Below are 24,084 nucleotides of genomic sequence, written 5' to 3' on the forward strand. Positions count from 1 at the left end.
TAGGGTGTAGTAACAAGAAGAATGTTGTACATTTTCAGTCTTGCAGGCCCCGAGTGTCCCTGGGGTTGCTGGAAAACAGAATGTGTTTTTAAGCCCCAGAAATCTGCAAAAGCCCTGTCTCTTTGAATGTCCAAAATAGTCAAGCCTCTTTTTAAACCTTCAAAATGGTCATGTCCTCCAGATCGGCGAAAGTCCACAGCTCAGTCCACCTTTCTCTTCACCTTCTCCATTTGTTCCCCAGCCACCATGCTCAGTCCTCCATGCAGTTCCTGGCTAGCAGGGTGATTTTTAGATTAATTCTTAGGTCCTACCACCACAGGAATCTCCATGTCGTCTGTGCCATCAGTGTTGCTCAGGGCACTGCCAGACCACAGCTCCATGTGTCTCCTTTTTTGGTATTTTCACGCAAATTCTTCTACTAGTTGGGGTTTAGTCGACTTCTATATCCTTTCCTTTAAGGTTCAGGGGTCCAAGATTATCTTCTGTGCCTGTGTTAGTTGGTTTCCCTTTTCTTTGTTGAAGAGGGTCTGTGCAGTCCTTCTGTCTAGTCCACCATCTTGCTGGTACTCTGGTTCTCAATATTTTTAATGAATCATGAAAACTCAAAATGCATTCATGATATAGCAGATTATGAAATTATTAGGTAACAAAAACAAAAATTTTTAATATTGAGTATTTAAAATATTCCCCCTTTCCCAGATTTTAGGAAGAGGGACATTTGGGTATTCTATCAGCTCTCAGATTCTCGTTATTTGTTAATACAGATATACGTCATTTAACGTATGTTCTAGCAATGTTCAGTCATGTATACTGCTATGCATTGGGGCACCCAGGTGTCTGAGTATCGACATCAGACCTTCTTCTTAGGGTCAGAACCCACTTCTGGCTGGCTGCTGCATATGAACTGAAAACCACCTAGTCTGTAGCAATGTTGGCCCAGGCTTGAGTTCCAACCCAGGTCCCCCTGAGTTCCTGAGACTCAGAAGGTATAATTCCTATTTTGCCCAATGTGGTCCTGCAAGGAGTCAATGAGTAACTCAGCCTGGCTTGAGTGGTTTCTACCCTCTTGGGCTGCAATTTCCTCTCCCCTGGCATATTCTCATGGGCAAGCTGGTCCTCACTTCAGCTGGCTAGCAGAGAACATGCAATTACCGGATGGGATATTGAAGTGTTCACAGTGGGAGCTACCTGGGCCACATACCACACAGCAGCCTCCGGACAGGGGCCAGTGCACCTGCAAGCCCCACGCCTTGCAGACACAGGTGTTTGTGCAATGAGAAGGGATGGATTGTGGATGTTAAGCAAAGCATACCTGCATTCTGGTTAAGAAGAGGAGAGAAAGCATTTTAAAAAGTCAGAGAGGTTTAGTTGATCTACACTAGAAAGGACTGAATGAGACATTGATAGAAGAGAAAGAAAGAAAGATGGCATACACAGGCCTGTGGGTGTGAATTTTTCCCTTGGAATTTGATTGTGGGTGAAAGAGAGAACTTCAGAAGAATACTTAGATCTAAATAGAATATTTAGATCAAAAGTAATGGAAAAGAGATTATCTGTATATTAGGATTACATTCATCCTTTAGTATTTTCTTGAGATTCTGTGTAAAATTATGGTGAATTTCTTTCTTTCTTTTTTTTTTTTTTTTGCAAGACTGTATCCTTTGAAAGCAGTATTACTCAGGAACTAATAGCAACACCCTGTGATTTTCCTCTACCTAAATATAACTAAGAGTGTACTCCATGAACCCTTCATTATATTTAGGTAGACAATGAGGCCTAACCTCTGGGATAATGAACCTAAAACAAGTTCTCAGTTTTACTTCTGGTAGAATTTGTGGCATTAGACTTGAGTTTATTTCTGTTATATTTTCAGAGTTTGGGAAAAAAAAAATTGTGAAAAACCAAGGAGTAGATTGGTATAGCTAACATTCTTGAGCCATGATAATCCTCCAGAAGAAAAACTACACACATACACACACACACTGTCTTACCCACCTCTAAACCCTACAAACAAAACACACCAGAAAATCCAAAAGGACATGTTAAAGTTTATACTAAAGTAAAAATGACTGTCAGGGAGAGTATGCTCTTTAAGACTGAATTCTTCAGAGACAGAAGACCAAGGTACAAAGCTGTACATGTATTCACTTGATAGAGGAAGACTTTAAAAAAAAAAAAAAAAAATCCTTCTTGAATTTGCCATTCAGGGGTTTTAACCCAATCTCTACTGAGCCCCTGTTTCTAAAGGAGTTAGAGCCATTCTTGGAGTGTAGAGATTAATGGAAGTCAAGCTTAGATGAATGCAGTTTCTGATTCCATAAGTGAAACTGAATCCCTGGGACTTGGAAGTTGTTGTGGGATTTTCAAATAAACAGGCTTTAGAACCCTGGTACAAATAGTTGCTGACAGAAACTTGAGAAAGTGACAGAAAAAAACAAAAACAAAAACATGCCAACAACAGGTAAAAAATATTTGGTTACAGCAAGAATTTTAATGGCAAAGAATGAAAAGGCTCAGAGGCTGGGATGTTCTGTTGACTGACTTCTTCTGTGAACTCTGGACTGAGGAAGAAACTACACCACCAGAGCTCCCAACAGAATCAAAGACATCCTTAAATCTAGTTCTGTACTGTGCTCTATTATCACTTAAAAGAAAGTGTATGAACTGATGAAGAATGGTTCTGTATTACTTTTTGTATCTAAAATGATTCTCCAATAGAGAAGGAAAATATTATTCATGTTTAAATAGATTAGAGTTTCTCCTAAAGTGATTTGCCGGGGACCAGTAAAGTCATGCTGGAGAATTCTGCAGTGGTGACAAGACTCATACAAGAGAGATCTTTAGACAATGTTTGCTAAACATGCTTGAATTTTATAACAAAACTGAAGGAATGAATCATTTGAATTTTCAATATTGGTTAAATTCATCAGAATTTAGAAGATAAAAGAGGTGACTTTACCTGCCCTCTGGAAGTTGGATTCACTTGTAAAATTCAGAGGTGAGATATTCAGGCAACCAAGAAAATCAGAAGTTATATAGGCATGTCTCAGACTATTGAAATTGGAACTCTAAAAGAGTAGGGTGTTAGTGAATGGAGATTAGATTAGTTTTTCAATGCTTATTGGTAAGTCCTTCAGAGCTAGCCAAGGCACAAAATGGGGATTATGAACCGAGTGTGAAAGAGTAAACCACAATTATTTTAGGCATACATATTGAAAGTAGAAAGGGACTGTCAAATCTCAAGTATAATTGGAATATAAACACAATCAAATTAGTGATGGATAGGTCTTAGATTAAGAGGAAGAGAGACATCACATTTTTATCTTGTTGTTGTTAGGTGCCTTTGAGTTGATTCCAACACATAGTGATTCTGTGTAACAGAATGAAACACTGCCTAGTCCTGTACCTTCCTTACAATCATTGCTATGTTTTAGGCCATTGTTGCAGCCACTGTGTCAACTCATCTCATTGAGGGTCTTCCTATTTTTCACTGACCCTCTACTTTATCAAGCATGATATTCTTCTTCAGGGACTGGTCCCTCCTGATAACATGTCCAAAGTACATAAAATGAAGTCTGGCCAACCTTTGGCTGGTCTTCTTCCAGGAAAAATGTTCATTCTTTTGGCATTCCACAATATAATCAAAACTCTTCACCGACACTATAATTCAGAGATGTCAATTCTTCTTCAGTCCTCCTTATTCATTGTCTAGTTTTTGCATTCATGCTAGGCAATTCAAAATACTATGGCTTGGGTCAAGTGCATCTTAGTCCTCAAAATGATATCTTTGCTTCTTAACATTTTAACATATGCAATAGATTTTCCCAATGCAATACGATTGGGGTGTATATGAGGTCCCAGAGTGGCACAAATGGCATGCACTTTACTACTAACTTAGAAGTTGGCAGTTCAAACCCACTCAGTCGCATGATGGAAGAAAGTCATGGAGATTAGCTTTTATAAAGATTGCTATTGGTGTGAGTTGCCACCTAGTTGCTTCTGACTCATGGTGAACTCATGTGTGCAGAGTAGAACTGTGCTCCATAGAGTTTTCAAGGCCTTTCAGAAGCAGATTGCCAGGCCTATCTTCTGAGGCACCTCTAAGCAGATTTGAACACCAATCTTTCAGCAAGTACAGGTAGTCCCCAACTTACTATGAGTTTCCATTTCTACAACTCCATTATAAGTTTGTTGTTACATGGTTGGATATTTCATTTCTTTTCTTTTTTTAGTTTTCATTATTATTGTCTTTTATTAGTAGTATTTCATAAATTTGATCTTTATTTGTCTTTGGGGGTTGGAAACAGTATGTTTAAACTTGTTGTTGTTGTTGTTATTTGCTGTCAAGTGGGCCCCGACTCATAAAGACCTCTCCTTGGGTTTCCAAGGCAGTATCACTATGGAAGTAGGATTGCCCAACCTTCTTTCCGAGGAGTGGCTGGTGGGTTTGAACCGCCAGCCTTCTGATTAGTAGTCAAGTGCCTTAGCCACTATGCTACCAGAGCTCCTAGTTTAAACTTACAGATATACTTACAGATATATTTTTTATACATATATATATATATATATATGCATTAAGAATATACTTATCATAAATATTTATTTGGACAATGAAAAAGAGTTGGAATGTGTTGACATTTGGTCAGTTGTGGTAATAACTCCACTTACAGAAAGTTCTGGATCATCTGGATTATCCCTAGGAATGAGGATGGAATTTCTAGGGTGAAGATTAGTGAGAGTTGTTTGTATTGTCTTTTTCTTTCTTTCCTCGATATCTTGTGGTAACATCTCACTGATTCCTGAATCTGCCTATTGACTTTAGCAAAGTGGTCAATGAATAGGTCCATGTCATCAAGCAACAGAACCCACTGATTCAGTTTAGAAAAAAACTCCAGCTAATCCTATCACTATAATTTTTTTTTCTTTGCAACTTCTCTCCTTCTTCTCCTTCATTACTTGTTTCTTCTTCAGCATTTGTTTCCTCTTCAAAATCCATTAAGTCCTTACCTGTCATCCCCCTTTTTCATGATCTATGAATTGTTACACATTGGTGATACCAAGTTCTAAATTCAGGGTTCTTGCCATATGCACAATTTTTCCACTGTTCTCTTCAATAATTTAGTATGATATAATCAAATTACCCTGATCAAATGGTTAGGGAATATTCATATACCTCAGTAATTATTTCTGTATCCGCATACATTTTCCTACAACTCTTCTCAGGAAGATGCAATGTTCTAGATACGTTGATGATTGAAAGTGAAGTTCATTGTAACTCAAATTCATCATGAGTACTTAGTTGAATGCTTAATCATTTATGCCACCAAGGAACCCTCTTTAAGCTAGGAAATCCTATTGTGCAGATCTACTCAGTAACATATCAGGTCATCATGAGCTGGAACTGACTTGACAGCAGTTGATTAATTGTGATAAATACGAATAGTATGGTCATGTACCAAAATGAAGATAAAGGGAACATCTTTGGTAAATTTTGATAAATTTTTAAGTTATTGGACTTCAGTGATAACTTAGCCCAACTTGCTATTGTTTTTATCAGAAAATTACTAAGACTCCCAGATTTTAAATAATCCATAAAATTAACAGAAAAGCCAAAATTAGAACCCAGACTTACTACAAGTTTGTTGCCAAGATAATATTTCTCAAAGTTGGGATAACTATGGTAATGATCCAAATGGTAAATCAAGATCCACAAAATAACTATAGCACTAAGGGGAAGGGTGGAACACTGGATCATATTGTCCATTCATCAATGAGGATGGGTGGCTGGCCAAGAACTTAGTAAAAAGTATAAGAAAGGTGTAGATTCAATGGCAGTATATGTGATTAAATATTCTGAACTGCATTCCTTGGGTTTCCCAGGTGATATCTCTATGACAGTATATTGCCCAATCTTCTTTCTGAGGAGTAGCTGGTGGGTTTGAACTGCCAGCCTTCTGGTTAACAGTTCTGGTTAGACACTATGCCACCAGATCTCCCATCAACTCCTTATAGTCATTTTAATTATTCTTGTGCAGATAATACATATAGGAAAATAGCCATTAATACTAGCAATCAAAATCTGCCTATGATTATTGTCCCATGCAAGATTGGGCAATCTACTTCCTTAGAGATACTCCTCAAAAACCCAAGGAGGGTTTACTATGCATCAGAATCAACTACCTGGCAGTGAGTTTGACTTGGTTTTCATACCAATAGCTACTATCTTTAGTCTTTGCATAGATATTCAGAATCTATTCAGAGAAAATAGGCATAATTTAGAAAAATATAAGAACAAGGACCAACAGTGAAGCCAACAGTGATTTCCTGATGGAATCTTCCAGTGTAGATGGGTGGATCTACTTTTCTGCTTGAAAATTTGAATTTCTCCTTCCTCTAATTTTGCACATCTTCCACATATTTGTTTCACCTTGCCAGAGGGAATTTATTCACTTTGATTTAAAAACCAAAGCACTTCTGAAAATCCCTAAACCAATAGAATGCAGATTTCTTCTTTTTACTCATTTAATTATATGCCATTAAACCAGTGTAAATGCAGTATACAAACACATAGTTTTAATAGATCTGATTGCTTTTGGAAGCCAGTGGCTAAATCTTCATAATGTAATGTATTTGTGGCTGTCAGCAGGCAGAGGTTATCTCCAAGGAAGATAAGACAGAAAAGCAAAGCAACATTTTTAATGTCAGAATGAAACAAAATCAGAAATATAAGTAATTCCAGTTTACAAAGGTTTCATTACAATGAGCCACACTTAATGACCCCCTTTTTTTTTCCTTTGGTTCATCTTATCCTTAGTAATGGTAATTAGGAGCTCTGGTGGTATAGTGCATAAGGGATTTCATTGCTTACCAGAAGTTTGGCAGTTCAAACCCACCAGCCACTTCTTGGAGAGAAGACTGGACAATCTACTTCTGTAGAGATACTTCCTTGGAAACCCAAGGAGGGGTTGCTATCAGTTGTAATCTACTCCAAGGCAGTGAGTTTGGTTTTGGTTTTATCATTAGTAATATGTACTACATACAATGTTCAGCACATAATTTACTGATGTTATTTTTTTTTCAGATGTTTACTCAAGGATGTTCAAAGATTAGATTTATAAAGACATTGATAATAAAAGGTAATACAAATGGAAAAAAAAAAAGGGAGAGAGAGTTTTGGTTTACATCAAATCTTACAATGGAGTCATTGGCATAGAAACTTGTTATAAATCAGGGACTTCCTGTGGGGTCACTGTGCCAAAAAGAATTGGTCAACATTCAACAACTTCAGGAGTTAGCATGTGATCAAGAACCCATGGCACTTAAAGAAAAAGTCCAAGCTGTACTGATGGCATTGGTGAAAAATAAGGTTCCAGGAATTGACAGAATACCAATTGAGATGTTTCAACAAATGGATACAATACTGGAAGTGCTTACTCCTCTTTGCCAAGAAATTTGAAAAAAAGTTAACTGGCCAACTGACTGGAAGAGTTCCGTATTTCTACCCATTCCAAAGAAAGTTGAATCAACAGAATTCAGAAATTATTGAACAGTATCATAATATCACAAGTAAAATGTTTCTGAAGGTAATTCAAAAACAGGTGCAACAGTACATCAACAGAGAACCACCAGAAATTAAAGCCAGATTTAGGAGAAGATGTGGGATGAGGATAATACTACTGATACCAGATGTATCTTGGCTGAAAGTAGAGAATACCAGAAAAATCTTAACCTGTGTTTCATTGACTGTGTAAAGGCATTCAACTGTGGATCATAACAAATTATGGATAACATTGTGAAGAATGGGAATTCCAGAGCACTTATTTGTCCAAAGTATATGTTATCAGGAAGGACTAACCCCTGAAGAAGAACAATCATGCTTGGTGAAAAAGAGAGTGAACAAGAGGAAGATCCTCAACAAAATGGTATTGACACTGAGGCTGCTACAATGGCCCCGTTAGCCATAATTTTATAGCTAAGTTTGACTGACTTTTTAGATCTTACACAGGATGGTGCAGGACTGGGCAGTGTTTTGTTGCACTGTGCCTAATATCTCTATGAGTCAGAACAAATTAGAGAGCACCCAACAATAACAACCTGAAGATATAAAAGCTTCTGTTTCCTGGTTGATTATTTTTCACTGTCTTCCTTTTGGTCCTTTTATACAGATGCAGCATCTGATATGATCTGGAGTATTTGGAAAAGATGACTCCAAAAGTGACTCTTTCCTTCTAAGGCCTGTTGAATACAGTTCCAGATGGATAGTAAACAAAACAAAACAAAACAAAACAAAATCTAATTTGCCCTTGAGTCAACTCCACATCATGGTAACATGATGTGTTACAGTATTGAATTGCTCCATAGAATTTTCTTGGCTATAATCTTTGCAGAAGCAGGTCATTAGGCTTTTCTTCTGTGGCACTGTTGACTAGGATTATACTGCCAAACTCTATAGTTGAGGACAAGCTGTTTGTGCCATCCAGGAACTTTTATGGATACTGGACACTAAAAGCAAATGAAAGTGTTCTCTTCAAAAAAAGAAACATAAACTTATATATGGAGAGATTAAATAAAAATTAGTGTCAGCATTGAACACATCAGTAGTGCATAAAATGTCTTACCCTTGTTAACACTTTTATCTTGAATATTTTAATATGATTTGCAGAAAAATGTTACTCTCATAAACAATAAGAAATGAAGAATGGATTTATATAATATAAAATAACTTGTCAAAAATAATACTGTCATTGTACTTCCATCCTTACTTAGGGTATGATATGATACAATTTTTGCTCACATATGGAATTCAAAACACTGTGGTTTTATAAGCAGAGATTCAAGATAGTTTATTGTTGTTGTTAGGTAAGATCAAGCCATTTCTGACTCATTGCAACCCTATGACCAACAGAAAGAAACACTGCCTGCTCCCGTGTCATCCTTACATTCATTCCTATGTTTGAGCCCATTGTTGCAGCTACTATGTCAATTCCACTTCATTGAAGTTCTATCTCTTTTTTGATGACCCTCTAGTTCATCAAGTATTATGTCCAAGGACTGGTCCCTCCTGCTAACATGTACAAAGTACTTGAGAAAATGTCTTGCCATCCTCACTCTAAAGAGCATTCTGGTGGTACCCAAGAAAAATTGGATAGTTGTTCTGGCAATCAATGGTATATTTAATATTCCTTATCAACAACACAATTCAAAGGCATTGACTCCTTTTCAGTCTTCCTTATTCATTGTCCAGCATTCACATGCATATTGAAACTACAATGGTTTGTTGTTGTTGTTGTTATGTGCCGTCAAGTCAAACCCGACTCATAGCGACCCCTCCTTGGGTTTCCAAGGCAGTATCACTACGGAAGTAGGATTGCCCAACCTTCCTTCTGAGGAGTGGCTGGTGGGTTTGAACCGCCAGCCGTCTGGTAGCAGGTAAGTGTCTTAGCCACTATGCTACCAGAGCTCCCAAAGGTTTGGGTCAGGCATGTCTTAGTCCTCAAAGTGGCATCTTTTTTTTTTTTTTTTTTTTTAACACTTTAAAGAGATCTTTTGCAGCAGATTTACCCAAGGCAAGAGTTTGATTGATTTCTTCACTGCTGCCTCCACCGGTGCTCATTGTGGATCCAAGTAAAATAAACCTTGACAATATCAATCTTTTCTCCATTTATCATGATGCTGCTTATTGGTCCAATTGTGAAGTTCTTGTTTTCTTTATGTTGAGGTATAATCCATGTTGAAGTCCTTGCTTTTCATCAGTAAGTGCTTCAAGTCTTTTTCTCTTTCAATTAGCAGGTATAACTTTCAAGAGAGTTTAATGGTGATTAATGCTAATTCTATATATATTCTTGATGAGAATGAAAAAAAATTTATTTAAGAAGATGATCTAAGATGTTCAGAAAGAGTCTTGTACAGACTTAAAACAATCTTTCTCTGAAAAATTGAATTTCCTCCTTTTTAAAAAATGACATCATTGAAGATGTGTTTTTAATCAATTATCATTGTAGATAATTCCAAGAGCAACATGTATGAAAAAGCAACGGCATGATTAACTCAGCATTGAACTTCTACCTTGGCACTGGTCCAGGAAGAGCTTATTAGTTTGAGCTGGCAGTATATATAAAACCTAGTGCATAGTAAATCACAATAGTAGGAATAAATCTGAATCTGGATCAGATAAATGAGTAACATGGAGACATTCACAGCTACTCCTAAAATAGTTAGAAGACAATGAAGAGAATATACTAATTTTCATGAACAATCCTTTCCATTTTTTGTACAATTATAAATTAAATAAAATTTTCTTAATACTTAAATGAGTATATTCCTTGTTTAAATGCATCAGAAACACTAGCATTTAAGGTTACTGCTCTGATGGTGCAGTGGTTAAAGCATTTGGCTGCTAACCAGAAGGTCACCAGTTTGAACCCACCAGCTGCTCTGTGGGGGAAAAAAATGAAGCAGAGAAACCTATGTGTTGGAAGTGACTCCAAAGCAATGAGTTTAGTGTGTGTTTGTTTTTTTCTGATCCTGGTTAGGGCAGAAACTTTTAGAGGGAGGGATATGTGTTTTGTTTCTCAAGGCATTTTGTGTAGTCAATTCTGCTGCTGAGTCAATTCTGATTCATGACAACCCCATGTGTGCAGAATAGAACTGTTCCATAGGCAAGACTTGATCTTTTTGAGGAAGATTCCTAGGTCTTTCTTCCAAGGCACCTATAGCTGGGTTTCAAATACTAACAGTTTGGATCACTTGTGTCACCAGGGGATTCTCATACAATTATGTTGCTGTGTCTGTCGAGTCTATCCCAACACAAAATGACCCTATACAGCAGAGTAGAACTTCCCATGGGGTGTCCAAGGCTGTAATCTTTCCAGAAGCAGATTGCCACATTTTTCTCCCACAGAGTAGCTAGTGGATTCATACCATATACCTTTACATTACACCATCTTATTAAATAGATTTTTCACTCTCATCAAGAATATATTTTTCACTATCAAACTCTCTTGAGAGTTATACCTGGCCAATTGGATGAGATCCATGTCAAAGAAGGGTGATCCAAAAATGAAGAAATTATCAAACAATATCATTAATATCACACGTAAGTAAAATTTTGCTGAAGATAATTCAAAAATGGTTGCAGCAGTATATCAACAGGGAACTACTAGAAATTCAAGCCAGATTCAGAAGAAGGCATGGGACGGGGGATATCCTTGTTGATGTCAGATGAATTTTGGCTGAAAGCAGAGAATACTAGAAAGATATTTATCTCTATTTTGTTGACTATGCAAAGGCTTTTAATTGTGTGGATCATAACAACTTATGAATAACATTGAAAAGAATGAGAATTCCAGAACACTTAAATGTGGTTATGAGGAACCTGTACATAGAGTAAGAGGTAGTTTTTCAAATAGATTAAGGGGACACTGTGTGGTTTAAAATCAGGAAATGTGTGTGCCAAAATTATATCTTTTCATTTATTTAATCTGTATGCTGAGCAAATAATCTAAGAAGCTGGACCCTATGAAGAAGTTTAACTACTTTACCACAAGGGATCCTCATACAATTATAGGCTTGAACAATCAGTATATCTTAAGACCATAGTTTTAGTACCATGAACTCACATTGTTTACTTTGGTTCACCACATAAATTTTTGTTCTTACATGACTAAGATTAACTATGGACACATCATGATCCATGCTTCCCTGTGCTGGACAATTGTGGCTAGGCCACATAGACACTGATAGAAAATGATGGAAGAATTTTCAGCCCTGTTTTAATTCCTCTCTAACATACTAGATAGACCTGTACTTAATCACTGTTTTTAAAATACATTGTGTAACAAAAACATTGTTTCACATCCTACATTGGCTATAGCGACTAAGATCTTAAAAGTTTGTAAGTAGCCATCTAGATGAAACAATGAGTCTTTCCTCATCCAGAGCAAACTAGAATGAAGAAAACCAAAGACATGTGCAAACAATAACTCCAAGCAACTGGTACACCATCAGCCTATATGACTATGAGACCAGAAGAACCAGATGGTGGTTGGCTGCCACCGTCAACCACTCAGAGGGGGATCTAGGTAGGAGATCCTGGATAGAGTGGGAAAACAATGTGGAATAAAACTCAAAATAATGAGGAAAAAAAAGGGACCATGTTTGCTGGTCTGATAGAGCCTGGTGGAACCCTTGAAACTAAGGCCCCTAGCTGCCCTTCAGGTCTGGAATTGAACCCACTCCCATAGCTTTCAGCCAAACAAAAGACAGGCATATAAGTTGAACACTTACTTTAGGTATAAACACTCCTTGGAGAGATCAATCTTGGGAGAATAGAAGGGCTGTGTATGCACAGGGAGACAGTTCAGGGAGCAGGATTGAATGGGAGGGAAGGACACAGGGAGGAGGTAACTATGGGAGGAAGTGGGAAGAGAGCTGTTGCATTGTGGGAGATTGCAGACAATGTCATGAGACAATGTATGTGAACTGCTATATGGAAAATAAATTTGCTTTATTTCACCCAAATCACAATAAAAAATAATAATTTTTTTTTTTTAAAAAAGTACATTGCGTAAGAAACTTTTATAACTTATCTCCCACATTATAAAGCAGTGCTATAAGAGTTCACTGTATCTGGGGTTGTCAAATAGATGTATTTGTCTTCTTTGTGATGAATATGATCATCTTAGTTAACATTTGATAACTGGTAAAAATCACATATTTCATTTTCATTACCTTATGACATGTGACAACATGTTTCATGTTCATTATCTTTCTGGACATGAGCGTATTGTAAGGTCGTGATAAGGAAGGGAAGGGACACAGAAGGTAGAACAAGGAAAGAAAGCTTCATTCCGTGCTCCCAGGTGAGGTTTATGGGTCCCCAAGGGGGACCTGGGTGAGGTTCACAGGTCCCTGAGAGAGGCCCAAGAAGTCTCGCCCTGGGTGAAAGAAAAGTGTTTTTATAGTGTTACTTTTCCTGTTCCTCAGCGGACCAGATTGAAAGCAGGGTATGTGTTACAGGAACCAATAAAGTTAAAGCACCCTATTAGCATGGGAACAGGAAGTAGAGCTGAAGCACTTCATTAACATAGTGGACAGGAAATGGTTGGGGCTTTTGTGAGTAAGAGTCAGGTGCTGGGGTCTTTCGTAAGTAAGGGTTCTGTGCTGGGGTTTGGTATGGGCTCTGGTCAGGTGCTTTCTTGCTTGACCAGTTCATATAATTCCCTCTGGCTTAATCATTCACCTGCCTGGCCAGCCATGCTCCTGCCTACATTCCAGCCTTTTTTTTGGTGATAAGAAGGGTGAAGTTATTGTTCTGGCTGCTTCCTGCTGAACTGGGTTGGAGTGGGGTTAAAGGCTGGTGTCAGTGGGAACTGGGTTGGTTGGTAGGCGAGTGTACAGGTGTAGAAGTAGTTGGTTATCAGTAACTCTGGACATTTCTTTAAGTTGTTTTTGGAGGAATCTAAGGAAGCAAGGGGCAGAAAGAAAAAAGAGACTTATTAGTATAAGAGGTCCTATAAGGGGTAGTAACCAGGCTGTTAGTGGTGATTGGAGCTATTCAAATGGGGAGGTTCCCGTTTGATGTCTATTACGTAGTTCCTCACTCAGTCAAGTCAATATATTGACATTTAGTTCCACCAGACCAGATTCATTGATATAATAACAGCATTCTTCTTTAAGAAAGAGTCAAGCTCCACCTTTTTCTGCTATTAATAGGTCCAAGGCTCTCCGATTCTGTAAAGTAATTTGCGCTAAAGAGGTCAGTTGCTGCTGGAGGGAGGCCAGGGAATCTGCAGTGGTTTCAAGTGCTACTTCCAGATGAGTTTGGAAATCTTGGGCTGATATTATACCATGACCCAAGGCTCCACCTGCTATTCCTGCTGCTGCAAAGGCAGAGGTTAAACTGAGGCCTACCATGATAGGTAGAAAAGCAGCTCTTTTGGTTCTGGTTTCAGGTAATAGTCAGGAAAATTAAGATTCCCCATATAGAGTGAGTTGAGGTTCTATGGTCACTGGAAAACAGGGGCCTGGAGTGGTGGAGTTTAAACATTTAGTTAAAGTTCCATTACACCAAAAGTAAGTGCCAGGTAGTTGGTTAACAGTAACTCTGGACATTTCTTCAAGGTGTACAACACAATAGAGATGTTTAGTGAGCAGAAGCTGTGCCTCAGGGGGGTAGATAAGGTGTTTGTTGGTGAAAAGACAAACTTGGGAAGGATGTATCTGGTTAAGGGTTTTGGGTTCTCAAAGAGGCACTTATAGCAGAGGAGTGGTGCAGGAAGGATTGGGTGTGGGTGTCAGTGATGGTTGAGTGGAACTAATGGGTACAGCTGCAAGTAAAGGTCACGGAAGAGAGGTACAAAGGAAACAGTGGGAAATACTGGGTAAAGTGTGAGAATGGTTAAGAAAGAATAAAGTATGTTGAATAATTTATACCCATGAAGACACTAGGAACTTCTGAGGACTAATATGGAAAAATGAGTGGTAGATGGTGGAATATGAGATAGGAGTGTGTAAGGATTGGGGACAACAGGGTGAATAGAAATTACAGCTTCATTAATGAGGCATAAGTCTTGTACTAGGTGATATGAGCCATCAGGTTTCTTTACTGGTAAGATGGTGGTATTATAAGGTGAATGTATAGGAATTAAAAGACCTCTAGACAAGAGATGCTGGATAAGAGGTTTCAATCCCTGTCAGTGTGTTGGAGAAATTGGAAACTGGGGTCTTAAGGGAAAATGAGAAGGGTTCTTTAAGTGAATAAGAACAGGTGAATGGTGGGTAACAATAGTAGGAGTGGAAATGTCCCACACAATGGGATTTACTAAATCAGGAGATAAAGGAGGGTTTGGTGTGGATGTTGGAGTAGAGATTAGTGATAATAAAAGTGTTGTTGAGGGGTCCTGTGTCCAGTGTAGGGTGACCCCTAATATTAAAAGGTCTCTTCCTAAAAGTGGGGTGGGGCAGGTAGGCATTACTAGAAAGGAGTTTGTAATAATTCTGTTGTCTATGAGGCATGTGACAGGACCTGTTACTTGGGATTTGGAGGGGTATCCATCAATTCCCATCACTGAGACCAGGGAGGGATATAATTGTCCCAGGAAGGAAGGTAAGACAGAATAGGTAGCCTCTGTATCAACCAAGAAGGACTTCAACTTACCTGCTACCTTAAGTGTTACCCTGGGCTCGGCAAGAGTGATTGGGGTCGATGAGTCAGGTCTCCTTCAGTCTTCAGCTGCCAGACCCAGAACAGTCATCGGTGGGTCAGGGATTGGAGGGACTGTCCCTCTGTGTCTTGGCACTGAGAGACAGTCACTTTCCAATGTCCCTTCTTACTACACGCTGGACAATGTCTAGAAGGTTGTCGTGGATGTGGACAACAGCTGGCCCAGTGGCCTTCCTGTTCACATTTAAAACAGGCTCTTGTTGGGAGGTTGCTTCTGGCTGGTCAAGTAGGTGCCGGCCTCAGGGCTGCCATCAAGGCTTGGGCTTGCAAATTAGCCTTCTGGCGAGTGCAGGATTCCTTATCTGCCTCAGCCAGTCTGGGTTTTAAAGACTTTAAAGGCCAAATTCACCATCGTGTTGAGTAATCTCTTGCAGCTTTATCAAAGTTAACAGCTTTATGTGAAATAGTCTGTAGGCCCACTAGGAGACATTGGAACATTTTGTCTCTGCCAGTGCAGCCATTCCGCCCAGATTGGGTCTCTAATTGGTATTCCCATCTGGGGTCCTGCCCAAGAATGGCTTCTGGACCATACTGACTGTATGGTCATTTAAATGAGTTAGATTGGCATGTTCCTGAGCAGCCCCAAGAACACATTCCCTTTTGTCAGAATTTAAAGTGGAAGAAAGAATGACATAAATGTCATGCCAAGTTAAGTCATAGGCTTGAGAGAGGTAACAAAATTCCTTAATGTAGGAGGTGAGATTGTGACAAAGGTAATGCAGACTTTTTCAATCTGAGATAAATTGGTGAGGGAGAAAGGAATATGGACAGGGAGAACACTTTCAAAGTCAGCCACTTCACATAAGGGACAGAGAAGGGGTGTTGATAACGGGTGTAGCTGCTCACCGGGAAGGGTAAAAAAGGACTCTGGGGAAGTGGTGGAGATGAAAGTGCTTGTCCTGAATAAGGGGGTGGTCTATAAGGTGGGGATGAAAGAGATTCAGGTGGGTCAGAAAAAGAGGAAGTCGGGTGCTCTAGTGGATGGGTCTCATAAAAGATTCTTCATCTAGATGGACTGAGGCTAACACCATAATCTTCTTTAAATCCCTTTGAAAAATTTTTGATCATGTATTCTAACACAGTAGATTTACTGGGGGTACCTCCCATAGTTACAGTGGCACACACAAAACAAAAGACAAGTCCCAAGGACCTCTTTGATGCCTGGTCGCCCGCCCTTCTTACAAAGGTTTCAGTGGTCTTTGGTTAAGGTGTTTCCATATAAACCCCAGAGCAGAGGGTTAAGCCACACCATTATGCCAATCCAACCACACACGGAATGCAAATTTAGGCCCATTCAAATTCCACGACTTTTCATCTTGGAACTTCACATATGTCATTCACACTAAACGGTCACATAGACAGACACCAACCCCAATGAAACCGAATGTGAACTCTCTACTAGAGCTGCTAGAGGGACTTGAACCCTCTACCCTACCTAACCCAGCCAAAGGGGACTCAAACCCCCGAAGAGGCCAAAGGGGACTCTAACCCCAGAGACTCCAGGCTAGGGGAATTGAGAGGGGTTGAGGAATCTTTAAAGGGGTTTGAATAGGAGTTTCATGAGTTAGGAAAATGTGGGTGATATTGCAAGTAAAGTAGAGAGAGAGAGAGAGAGAGAGAGAGAGAGAGGAGCGCAGATAAAAGAAAGCTTGGATGTAGGGAATTTCTGGTGGCAGAAATTATCAAGATCAGTGAGAATATTAAGATCAAAAGTTCCTTGCTCAGGCCACAAAGAATTATTATATTATGGGTATTGGGGCCAAGCAATAGTTCAATAGAAAATTAGGTGTTTGGAGCGTAAATCCTGAGCCAGCCCCAGGGCGTCAAGATTGAGTAGGAGACACCCCAGAGGAGTAGTTGGGTCTGGTTTGGAATTCTGGTTACCCATGATCCCTTAAGCCCTGAGGGAAAGATTCTGTCAAAGGACCAGTGTCCCAGTCATTTTTGGCAGAATCCCGGAACCAGAGACTGGAAGAAAACCATGAACATCTCTGCTGTAGTCTTCAGTCTATAATAATGGCTATGCCATGGAAAGACAGGGAATCCAAGGTGTCCCAAAGATGCCTCTGTTTTTGGACCAGGGGAGTCTCAGATGCAGTGCCAGTGATTTCCAGAATGAAAGGGACAGAGACTCCGGAATAGGAACCGGGACTTGGAATCTAGGTGCCCAGGACTGGGAACCTAATTGAAAATAGGAAACTCTCCGGTGTTGGATGGTGGCAGCTGGAGGTTCCTGGTCTGTGAAAAGGAGGAGGAAAGGGAGAAGGGGTGCAGCACTCCATTCCAGCAGAGATTACTTGCACCCCACTTCCCCTTCCTGTGTTTCGGCACCAGATGTAAGGTCATGATAAGGAAGGGAAGGGACACAGAAGGTAGAGCGAGGAAAGCTTTATTCTGTGCTCCCAGGTGAGGTTCATGGGTTCCCAAAAGGGACCCAGGCGAGGTTCATGGGTCCCTGAGAGGGGCCCGAGAAGTCACAATGCCCAGGTGAAAGAAAAGGGTTTTTATAGTGTTATTTTTCCTGTTCCTCAGTGGACCAGATTGAGCACAGGGTATGTGTTACAGGAACCAATAAAGTTAAAGCATCCTATTAGCATGGGGACAGGAAGTAGAGCTGAAGCACTTCATTAACATAGTGCACAGGAAATGGTTGGGGGCTTTCGTGAGTAAGAGTCAGGTGCTGGGGTCTTTTGTAAGTAAAGGTTACATGCTGGGGTTTGGTATGGGCTCTGGTCAGGCGCTTCCTTGCTTGACAAGTTCTTATGATTCCCTCTGGCTTAATCATTCACCCGCCTGGCCAGCCCTGCTCCCCCCTAACACCTATGGTAATGATGCCATCAGAAAGAAATGAAAGGAGAGAAAAGGCTATCAAAGTCATTATTTGGTATTAGAATAAAATAACAACAGTAAAAATTGTTGCAGTAAATATATTTTTAAAAAATTTTAAAAGAGAATTCAATAAATCTACCTGGGCATGGAAACTCAGCAAAATCAGGAAACTAAGCCAGTAATGTTACCTAATCAGAAACATTTGCTTCATATTCTTTTGGGATTTCTATATGGGAATGATTTCATTTATATATATTTATTTTTCAGTATTGGCTATATGTAAAATATATATTTCCCTACTGTCATCTGCTTATAAGCCAGCTGCTGCTGTTGCTTTGATATTTTTCCATTAAGACTTATTTGTTCTTTCCCAGAGGCACTGAAAAAAATTCACGGCACATAAGTCATACTGGCCCATTTCTGTTGGAGGAAGAATCAACGTGGAATATTTAATTCCAGAATGCAATAAGCGCTCAGAAGAGGTGGCCTGCATCTATCCTTTGCTAACTTGGAACATCCTCAAAATGTGTGTGTGAAAAATAATCAGTCCTTGATTATTCTAAAGCAAAGAATTCTTCAAGTCCTTTAATTGTCCTGAAGATTCACAGAAGAAATGAGGGATGAATAGACCAGTTGACATAAAATTATATTGCACATATGATTGTGATCATAATACACACATATTTAAAGCTGGATGGGAGAGGGTTAAATGAATTTACTAAATTAAAAGATTATATCTAAGGAAGGTACAAGAGAAAGGAGAAAAATCTATTTTTATGATTGGAGAAAATAAAAAAATATATAAGGTAGGTGAAAAAATTTTATGTCATTCAATTTTTTTAGAATATAGCAAGTCAATTAGATAAAATTAAATTTCAAGCTTGATTGATTTTTTTAAATATTCATTTTAAGCACTACATTTGATGTTTATTACATTATATAGGAAATATCAAAGAACGTCTGCTGCATCCAGGAATTAAATGAAACCTCTACTGTCAATAGCCTAGCTGGGGCTTTTGATAAAGTATTTTGACATTTTTGTATTATACAGCACCATAAAATGCTAAACATACACAGAACACGGGACTGTAAGCTTTAAAAAGCACATATTGGAAGCTGGAGAGTTTTGGCATTTATAGCTGGCTAGCACAGGAAGATAATGAGGAGTTTGATACCTTGAAAATCATAGCTATGAAATATACAATAGTTTCTCATCAAGATGGATCATATATCACACAATATTGGAGGATAATTCAAGTTTGCAATGCAGTCTGCTTTTCATTTCAAGTGAAGGGCCAATGCAAGCCATAATTTACCTAGGTAACCCTAGTGTAAGAAATAATGACAAACCTAAGTGTAACTTGTGACTTAAAACACTACATAAGAAAAACAGGAAAGATTTCATGCCTCTTGGCTCCCAACTTTTTTCCCCCTACTATTCTTACTTTCTCAGGAGCTCTGGTGGCATAGTGCCTAAGGCACTTGACTGCTGACCAGAAGGCTGGAGATTCAAACGCACCAGCCATTCTCTGCAAGGAAGTTTGGGCGATCTACTTCTGTAGTGATACTGCCTTGGAAACCCAAGGAGGGGTCGCTAAAAGTCAGGTCCGACTTGACGGCACAACAACGACAACATTCTTACCTTCTGAGCCATTGTGGCACAATGGTTAAAGCCCTGGGCTGTTAACTGAAAGGTTGGTGGTTCAAAACTACCAGCCACTCCATGGGAGAAGAATGTGGCAGTTTGCTTCTGTAAAATTTACAACCTTTGAAACCTATGGGTCAGTTCTACCCTGTCATATAGGATTGTATGAGTCAGAATGGACTCTACAGTAATTTTTTTTTTTTTTTTAATTCTTACCCTTCTCTACAAACAGAGAATTTTTGAGTTAATATGGATTCATGATAAAATACTAGTATTTATTTTAAAAAGTATAAATGGAGACAAAAAATATTAATAGAGATAAAGTTGGGGTAAATTCTTTATTTAATGATGGTTAGTTGTGGGTATCTCAGTCTCCAGGAAAATCTGAATTTATATAATTGCCTACTTCCCATGTTAATATCTAGTGATTCTTCTCCTATAATGATTTCTTTATCAAAATAACCATTTTGTATCATACAGAAGTGGAGTAGGGGTGGTATAGGACCAGAATTCTGGATATTGGAAACAGCTAAATGCTACATTCTGTTTTAACATTTCATCTCCATAATTAATGAAATGTTGAGAGACAGTAGGAAGACAGAAGGAATTGTTAGTGAAAAACAGAGTAGTCCTTTGTGATCTGACAATATAGAGGGAGCTCCTTGGCCTCCGGTATTTTCCATCATATCTGTAGGCTTTAGCCGCTACCACTTGGGTTCTCCATCTTACGAAACTTGGTGAAAATATACCAAGTTTAAGAGAGGTTTATAAGGAATTTGAGAGTATAGACCTGAGCTCAATCTTTGCCATTATTTTCTTTTTTAATATGAAGACTAAAATATATGTCTCTGTTCTAAAGTCTAAGTTCATCATTAGAGAGCAATTGACTCCAAATTATATGACATCCCTCTTGTATGCAAATTTTTTACCAGATCTTTAATATATTCCATCTGCTCTCTCCTAACAAGTTGGAAATATCCAGACCTGTTCCTATACCATCTCAGTCCCCCTCCCCCATATTTTAACCTCATTGGCAAATTCCCTCTTACAAATGAACTCAAGGATGGATGAGATTAGGTGAAGCCATTGGGTACACTTCAAAGCACCAAGTGAGGCATGTCTAAAGTTTAAGCTTAGTATATATCTAAAAGACAAAAACTCACTGCCTTCGAGTAGATTCTAAGTCATAGCGACGACTCCTTGGGTTTCCGAAGCCATTTCTCTATGGAAGTAGATTGCCCAGTCTTCCTTCCCAGGAGTGGCTGGTGGGTTTAAACCACCAGCCTTCTGGTTAGCAGTCAAATGCCTTAGGCGCTACACCACCAGAAAATATAGGTATAATTGTGGACTTACTAACAGAACTTTAATTTTAGTAAAAATGATCAAGGAAGAAAATGAACATTCATGGATGACTTTTCCAGTAGAAGAGAGATTAATTGATTTATATGTATTATAAGTGAAAATATTGGCATTAGTCAGGATTAATGCCTAGAAATGAATTCAAGACATATTTTATATGGTTCAAATATTTTAGACTTACATGTGATCAGATTTCTGGTGAGTGAGGTGATGGTGATCTCATTGTTTTGAGAATAACATGAACAAAAATTTGTAAGATCTTTTCAGCAAAACAAACAATGAATATTTAAGACTTCCAATTTTTCTCTTTAATTTAGTTTAAAGTTTATATTCCCATTTTATTCTTCATAAAGACTATAGAAAAATTAGTTTTAATCACTAAACAAGCTGAATCATAGTAACACATTAATTTTCCAGAGCTTTAGTTTTATTCTTCACTTCACAGAATATGGTAGTAACACTGGAAGAACAGGTGATTGTCTTTCAGTTATCAAAATTCACATGAGGAAAACTAAAAATTAGACTGAGAAAAATTCTCTATCATTTGTATTTAGCTGTAAAATGTTTACTTATGCAAACATTGAAAAAATGCTTTTCTTGGGCCATTGTTTTAATTGATTTAGACTCTTTTAATACATTCAGACAGATGACATAGAAGGTAATAGATGAATTCTGACATAAAATCTTTGAATAAAATATGGAATTATTATACAGCAGCATCCTATAGTGCTCATTTCAGATTTTGAAATTTTACTATTCTTATTTGTATCTAGGCATAATATCTACATTTGTATTCTAAAGAGATAGAATACAGCTTCACATATTCTTATTTACTGATAATAGTTAGCATCTTGAATATTTTTATTTAATTTACATTATAATCATTTCCCCCTCACAGTCAAGTAATCTTAATTCTTTTACATTCTTTTATGCCCCCTTTACCAATTACTTAATCATTTCAGTTGTTTTACTTGAGTTCCTTTACAAATATTCAAAATCATACTTTTCATCTTCAGTGTTTTAAAGATCTTGAAAAAAAAATTTGGATGATATTTAAAAAGAATACAAAAATCAAATAAGTTTGGACACTTCTTTTATAGCAAGCACCAGGGAGGATGGCTTAGATGAAATAAGCTTAAACTTCAATAGTAGGACTTTGCTTAGATCTACTTATTTATTTATAAATACTCTGACTTATTTCACAAAGGAACTGTGTGAACTTACAAAGAAAACATCAAAAAAAAAAAAAAAAAGTCAAAAAAAAAAAAAAAAAAAAAAAAAAAAAAAAAAGACAAATAAGTGAGAGAAACAGAGTAAAGGAAAAATAAGAGTAATATAATAAAAAATTAAAAAAAAAAAAAAAAAAGTTGCCGTCAAGTAGATTCCGACTGATAGCAACCTTATAGGACAGAGAAGAACTGCTCCATAGTTTACAAGGGAGCTCTGGTAGTGTAGTGCCTAAGGCATTTGACTGCTAACCAGAAGGCTGGCAGTTCAAACCCACCAGCCACTCCTGGGAAGGAAGATGGGGCAATCTACTTCCTTAGTGATACTGACTCGGAAACCCAAGGAGGGGTCGCTATGAGTCGGGTCCCACTAAACAGAACAAAACAACAACAACATAGTTTACAAAGCTGTAATCTTTATGGAAGCAGACTGACACATCTTTCTCCTGCTGAGCAGCAGCAGCGGAAGTTCAAACTGCCGACCTATTAGTTAACAGCGGGAAGCCTTAAACATTGTTCCATCAGGCCTCTTAACATCCCTACAGTAGATATTTTATTGGACTCTTTCTCAGTTTGCTTCTCAATGGAGCCAACTGGCATAACATTATTATACAATTTAGTGAAAGCCAATCAAATTGGTGCCAAATATTTTGGTTCATTTTACAATTATTTAATGTTTTGGTTTGATCCAAGAATAGGGTCATAAAATATAAAGGAATACATTTTTAGCATACATATCAATCCTATTTACCCCCACAGAAACCCAAAAGGAGGTTGCTATGAGTTGGAATCAACTTGGCAGCAGTGAGTTTGGTTTTTGGTTTCTCAATCCTATATCCATAAATAATTCCACACAGCTCAGTTTTTTATAAGGATAAAAATATTCTTATCAGCTGGAAAGAACTTGGAGTACAGCTATTTGGTAGTACTGATTAAGGGCTGAATCACATCCCTCAACACTCAATCACACAAAGGTGAAGTCATCTAACTTCTTTATCTGAGATATAGTTGGATCTAATCTTAAGAAGGGATGTGGTGAAAAAGTACTACCCCAGCCCAAAGGAAAAGTCAGAATCTCTCTTTTTATCTAGGAACCATCAGCCTTAAAAATGCGCTGTCCTCATGTAACCAATCAGAAAACCAGTTGCCTTCTTGTCAATTCCATCTCATGTGTTGCAGAGTAGAATTGTGCTCCATAGAGTCTTCCTGGCTGTGACCTTTCAAGAGTGGCTCACTAGGTCTGTCTTTCTTTGCATTTCTGGGTGGGATTAAACTACTAACCTTTTGTTTTGAAGCCATATGTTTAACTGTGTGTACCACCCAGGGTCTGCAAGTTCTAATTTGTTTTTGTGAAGTGCCATGGAGTTGGTTCTGACCTATAGAGACCCTATGCATAACAAAAGGAAAGCTGCTCAGTCTCATGCCATTCCCACAAATATTGCCTTGTCAGAGCACATTTTTTGCAGCCACTTATTCAACACTCCACCTTGGTGAAGGTCTTTCTCTTTTTTGCTAACCCTCACTTTACCAAGCATGATGTCCTTCCCCAGGGACTGGTCCTTCCTGATAATGTGTCTGAAGTACATGAGACAAAATCTCACCATCCTCATGTCTAAGAAATATTCTGGCTGAACTTCTTCCAAGATATATTCATTTGTTCTTCTGACAGTCCACAGTATACTTAGTATTCTTTGCCAACATCATAAATCCAAAGATGTCGATTCTTCTATGCCCTCCCTAATGCATTATCCACGTTTCATATGCATATGAGGTGATTGAAAATACCTGACTTCGGTCAGACA

This window comes from Orycteropus afer, unplaced genomic scaffold (assembly GCF_000298275.1).
Source record: "Orycteropus afer afer isolate SDZICR_OR568_19922 unplaced genomic scaffold, OryAfe1.0 scaffold00012, whole genome shotgun sequence".
Lineage (NCBI taxonomy): Eukaryota > Metazoa > Chordata > Mammalia > Tubulidentata > Orycteropodidae > Orycteropus > Orycteropus afer.